This window comes from Morus notabilis, unplaced genomic scaffold (assembly GCF_000414095.1).
Source record: "Morus notabilis unplaced genomic scaffold, ASM41409v2 Scaffold1303, whole genome shotgun sequence".
NCBI lineage: Eukaryota > Viridiplantae > Streptophyta > Magnoliopsida > Rosales > Moraceae > Morus > Morus notabilis.
Window position 1 is genome coordinate 26,964 of NW_010365936.1, and position 6,906 is coordinate 33,869.

Consider the following 6,906-nt stretch of genomic DNA (forward strand, 5'->3'; position numbering starts at 1 on the left):
TTAGAATTTTACAATTCTAAATTTACTATTTTACCCTTAGTGTCTCGTAGAATTAACAAGACGACGCGGGAATTCATGGACCCATAATATCAAGCTCCAATAAAATTAATAAATTAATTAAACTCTTTAATTAATTAATCTTATTAATTCTAAAAGTTATTCCACTATAAACTTGGAATTGCACTCTTGATATTATAGACAATTAATTACATTTGTGAAACGTCCATTTAATATAGTCACTTCATATAGATCAATTTTCCATAAATAATTCATCATTAGAGATATGTGAAATCCGTTAACCTTTCTAATTACATATTTATCCTTGAGTATCATTGATTCTCTAATGGATAGTGATTCGTAAAACACATTTATAAATCAGAGCTTCTACTAATCCAAGTACCGAATCAATCCTCAAGAGAATTATTTATCTGCTTCTTTCTCAAAAAGTTATGGATTTCATCTCGTAATATTAGCATTCCCGGCTACCTATTTCTCCATGTCTCCAAGATATAAGGATAAGATCTAAGTGTGTCGAGATCTTTACCGAGTAAGTCAAAAGACACGTATCCATAAATAAGAGTCTGTTAATAACTCATGATTAAAATCATTATATATATTACCATCGGTAGACTCAATTAGAATTTCTATACTTAACGAAAATTATTAGAAATTCATATTGTGTATGTGTCTCAGTCCTATATAATCTCATTATGTAAAATACACTCATTCGATATCTCTTCATATCAACTGTGCGGATAAGCTCGTTCCATTTTTAATGAGAATGTCATGTATTAATAATGTCTTAATTAAAGATTCTAAACTTTAATTAAATTCATTACAGACTTATTTCAATTATTATCCTTAAATATTATCTTTTAGTATATAACACTTATATACCATATTTAAGATTACATAAATAATCATGAAATTTTTAATAATATGTATAAAGTATTCAATAATACATGCACATAAATAATGAAAATGTATACTTTATTAATTAAATAATAAAATCTTTAATTATATCTCATGCTTTCAGGACACCATTCCCAACAACCATCTCACATCTTCATCAACTTTCATGTGGGACAACACACATGCACTTTTCTCAACAATCTCCCCCTCATGTGTGTGTTCACCGATATCTCCCTGAACCAAAGTTTCAAGTAGCCGACACATCTAAGCATAACACTCGGGAGCCAACTCGAGCATGGGAAAGAGAGCTGAAACCACGCGAGTCCACCAAATACTCCACTATTCGCACCTGCAACTGCAATCGAGTGTGATCACTTGACCCAAACGAACTATCGGCTCTAATACCACTTGTTGGGGAGAAATCACATGTGAAATTGGCCCAACACACTTCAGGAGCCCAACTTAACCTAAAAGGTTAACTTATTGGGTCTTGGGTCATTTCATGTATATAAACTATTTTACATTTTCATCAACTTTTTATGTGAGATAACACACACATGCACTTTTCTCAATATATATATATATATATAAATGACTAGTTAAAAAATGGGCAGTAGCACGTGACCTCCAATCTTCAGCCTAATAGTAAATTAGCATTCCAATGAAAAAAAAAATGAGTTAGTCATGTCCTCACGCCTTTAATCCAACAGTTTCCTAATATTTCAACAAAAAATGGATTAATGTTGTCATCACTTTCAGTCCAACAGTTACTTAACTATTTACTGAAACCATGTTTAAAGGAAAATAACTCATGGTTTCGTGGACTTAATATATAAATCCAACTCCAAAAACTTTTTTTTTTTTTTTTTTTTTTTTTGCTAGTAACTCCAAAAACTTTAAACACATATAATTCATAGTTCTCCAAGAAACTTTATTAGAATAAGAGGTCCACTTGCTGGGAGCACCCAAGGTTGTCCAATAACTCCAATCCAAGCTTAATACTCCAATAACTCCAATCCAAGCTTAAAACTCTAGACCAATAATTCCTTATTCTCCAATGAAGTCTACTAGAATAAGTGCCCACTTGCTAAGAGTTCAAAAGATTTTAGAAGAATGATCCCTTTCCAATCATAAGATTTGCCATCCAAACTCGGCCAATACGTTCGTATATACTATTACATAAATGTAACATTGTGTACAATTATTAAACAAGAAGGTTGTACTTATATTAACCAAAAAGAGAGAAAAACAAAAGCCATCAACAAAAACAAGGTTTGTCTTACTACAAGACACCACATGGATGTGTGTAACACAGCTCACCTAGGTTAGTGATATCTATTTTGGTGGTTTTTTTTTTTTTCATTTTTATACCTATATTTTCAAGTTACAAAAAATCAATATATTTGAAACGGAACCATATTCATACTGTCACATTTCAAATTCAAATTAAATTAATTCTATATTCTTTTGTCAACGGTTAATTTTTTTACTTTGAAATTTTTTTTTTAAATGTCCTTTACATTTTGAATTTTATTTTGAATTTTATTTTTTTTCTTCTTTAAGGGCATTTAAGTATGTTGTGGTAAAAAATGATTGTTATTTAAAGAAATGTAAGAATTAAGCATAAATTCAAAATCTCAAGGTAAAAGTGGTACAGTCAAAAGCATAAAGTATCATATTTAGACAACCTTAAAATGTCGGGTACAAAAGTGAAAAAAAAAAAAGGGAAGTTGAGCGGTAAATAAAATTGACAATTAATTAAGAAAAATGGGGATTTTAATGCAAAATTTCAGTGAGCAAGGAAGATAAGGAGGCCCTCTTGTTGGGAGAGGCAGCGGAGTCAATTTTTTACTTCAGTGAGAGTGTATATTAAATTTTTTTAATAAATTATCTTAATAAAGACATATAAAAAAATATATTTATTTTAATAAAAATATATATTATTTCGATAGAAACTTAAATGTAAAATTTTAAAATTTTTAAAGATAATATTTTTTTTAAAAAAAAATTTAAGTAGAGGCTATGATCTTATTTAACTATACTTAAATCCACCACTGATGATAAAGCGGTGATGGTGGTGGTGGGGCAAGGCTCTCAAATTCATAGGTGGAGATTGGGACCAACCCAAGCTGGCCTCAACAGGTTTTCTTTTTGTACCGTCCTTTTTTTGATTTGCCATCAACGGTTGTGAGAAGTAACAACTATTTGGCCAGCTTGTTGTTGAGTACACTTTCTTAAATTCCTCATTTGTTTTTGCCATTTTATGAAATTCCCACATCTTCTTTCAATAAATAGGGGGGAAAAAAAAAGAAAATGGATTCCTATTTCCCAAATCTAATTTTGGTAATAGTTCAACGTCATTACTACATAATAACCTTTCATGCTATGTACCTAAAGGAAGAGGATACTTACACAACATGATATGTGGCAACGTCTTGTGTTCAAACCATAATTGTATAAGGTAGTTATAAATCATAATCTCTTGGTATAAAAACATTATTTTATGCTATAGAATTCTGATTTTGTATATATGAGGTTAAAGTAATTTGTAATTTAAGTTAAAAAAAAAAAGTGATTTTGTGATTTGAATATCTGATAGCCATTGAGAAAACCTCAATATAATTAACGTGCATGGGATTTGATTCGGATAGCAATATTATATTGTGTATGACTAATATATGTTTGATAAGAAGCATCACTAATATGTTATGAAACTTGATTTATTGAAAACGGCGCTATTAATTTTGAACTGATCAATTCATTGATGATAAGCAGTTGCCGATTCTTTTTTCTTTTTTTTTTTTAATGGAGTTTTTGATTCTTTTAATTTCCACTAAAGATGAAAAAACAATTAGCCACTTTTGAATCTCATAAAAATCAAAAGGGTTTCTTTACCAGACAAAACTTTTAAAATATTAAGGCTCAGAAGAAAACAAAGTCAATTTATGCATGTATGGAAAGAGCCTTGTTTTTTTTTTTTTCCCTCGAGCGGAAAAAGTTAAGTTAATTACACACAAGCAAATGCCGGCTGATTTGGACAGTTTTGACTCTTCCAATGTGCGGGGAGTAACAAATTAATTAGAAGCTAAAACTAAATTAGCCGTTTAGTATGTTGAAGAAGCTGTAAATATGTTGTATTTATAATGTATATAGGTGAATCTAAAGAAGTCCATTAATTTGTGTGAATTTTAAAGTATATACACATTGGGGCAAAAAAAAAAAAAGAATTAATAGTTAAACCAATGAAAGATGCTTCACAGCAATACTTTTGGTAACATATTATTAATTATTGAGAAGAAAAGTGGATCTAACTACATTTACAGAATAGTATTCCTTAGGAGTTGAGGAGGTGACTAAGTTATGGCAATAGGTTACCTCACAAACTTTTAATTTTGATATGAATTTAACAATGTAAAGTGTCAAAAAAATCAATAGTTGATATAAAAATATAGAAGAAAATACCTTTATATACTTCACGTGATACTCTTTTTACTTGTAATTCTTATAAATTTCAGCTTCCATTGCGAAACATTTCGCACAAAAGTTTTTTCTTAAGTTTTTTTCTTCATATCTTTTGCTTCAGATATTTCACTTCAATTGCAAAATTTCACTGCAATCCTCATAAATTTCAGCTTCAATTGTGAAACATTTCGCACAAAAGTTTTTTCTTAAGTTTTTTTTTCATATCTTTTGCTTCAGATATTTCACTTCAATTGCGAAATTTTGCTGCAATCCTCATAAATTTCAACTTTAATTGCGAAACATCTCGCACAAAAGTTTTTTCTTAAGTTTTTTTTCATATCTTTTTGCTTCAGATATTTTTTTCTCATTTTTATCTTTATTTCTTTTATCCTTTCTTTTTTCTTCCTCTTTTTTTTTCCTGACGATTTGTATAATCGTTGTTTTAAATGAGTTGTGCGTGCGAGCCGCTCATTTTTTTACTAAATGATATGTTTGTGAGGTTTAATAAAGGATATGTTTGTGGAAGGTCCCATTTTAAGCATTGACTTGACAAGTCAATCGGAATTAGAAACATCACAAGGCAGTGATGAAGCAGCTGATTATGCTTGGAGGAGTAAATTTAATTTTTAATTTAGTTAAATTCCTGCCTCTTTTCATTTAACCTTTCCCAAATACTCTTTTTTTTTTTTTTTTTTTTTTTTTTGAGGATTGATCAGAAAAACGTTCCTATATATGCAGCATATTTTTATTATGATATTTCGCTTTAGGGAAAGCCAGAATGCAAGCATCTCAATAAGACATTTACCAAACAATTAATATATGTTGGGTAATATATAATGATCATAACCATTCATCAATAAAATAATAGAAAAGCATTATGTCAACCTTTATCTTCCCTCAACAAGAATATGGTCCCTCCCCATAAAATTAATTACAAGTAGGACTGATGTTGAAAAAGATGTTTTGAGGATATACATATGGCCCCCTTTTCTTTGCCTACCTGTGATTCCAATAGATATTTTTCTTCAGCAGTTGAAAGTAGTTTTTTTGTGTGAAGTAGTTTGTTTGCCTAACACCTTTAACGTAAAGTCAAGACTACTTACATGACTCTCATTTCTCAAACACAGAAACACACAAATAGTTAGGGAAAATGCATGCCTATGTACATAAGCAAATGGCAATATTTTGTGAAGTTAGTGAAAAATGGTATACCAAACTAGTCATTTTCATTTCCATAATGTCAAGACAATTTGCATATGAGTTTTACACGTAAACTTACCGTTTGTTTGTTTCACATTTAATTTTCATGCATTATGCTCTTAATGTGCATTTTCAACTTTCATTGCCTATAAAAAAAAAGGATCAAATTTTGAGAATGTTCGATTATTTTTGGTAATTTTCTTAAATACCCTTTATTTTGCCATTAGTGTGGTGATTTTAATTGTCTTAGACATGAAGGATTGTAGTTAAAGAAAAGGAATAAACCATTTAATAAATATGAGTATTCGAGGCTATAAATGATTAGTTTTCACAGAGATTAGGGACCAATAACATGCAATCCAATGATCTACACCCAATAAAAGAACTAGAGCCAATCATGCAACTTCTTGAAAAATTGAGCTTTTACATGCTGTTTTGGCTAATTTTTTTAACAACTCATCAAAGCGTACTAACATTATTGGCTCAAGATATACTCTGAAATTTTGCGTAAGATATTTATATTTAGGGCATGTCTATTTATTATAACCGGATAAGAGAATACTTACTTATGTATTTACTAATTAATAAATAAGAATTTTAATTTAGTGGGACTTACAAATGAGAAATGCGGAAAGTGAAAGACTAATCCTAAACTAGCTCTAGTTTTGTTTCCTTTTCTTAAAATTTAACCAAATATTGTATGCACAAGAATATTTTAGTGTTATTTCTAAAGTTAATAAACACTATATATAAAATAAAATAAAAAGAGCTAGATTGTTTTTCCACTTCCTAAGAGATAAACACTAGTTTTAATTTTATTTAGTTCCTTTATTAATTTATTTCAAAGAACCTTTCCCTTTCCTATTACATCATATTATAACTACAACTTAGTAAGCATGCTCTCGGAGTAATGCTTCACGCGCATGAATCAATATATATTGTTTTGCAAGTCTAAGTCAGCTACTGATTAATATGTGATATTTGACTTTGTCCATTTCGATTTCTTGGATACAAGATGTGCATTTCAAGTTTAAAATGTTTATTTTTTATACATTATATATAACATAGTAAATTAATTGTGATGTCACTTGGAAACCAATATAATATATATAAACAACCAGGTATATACATAATATTATATACAAAATCCTTATTCATATTAACATGTTGGTCATTGTATTCAGAAGAGAAAAAGATGATAAAAGAGCTTCTTTTTTTTTTTTTTTGGGGTCCAAAATACATAAATTCTGCGTGCAAGTTAAGCAAAATTGACTACTGGATTCCTTAAACCAAGAAAAAAGGAAGGAAAGAAATATCTAAATCTGAGTCGAT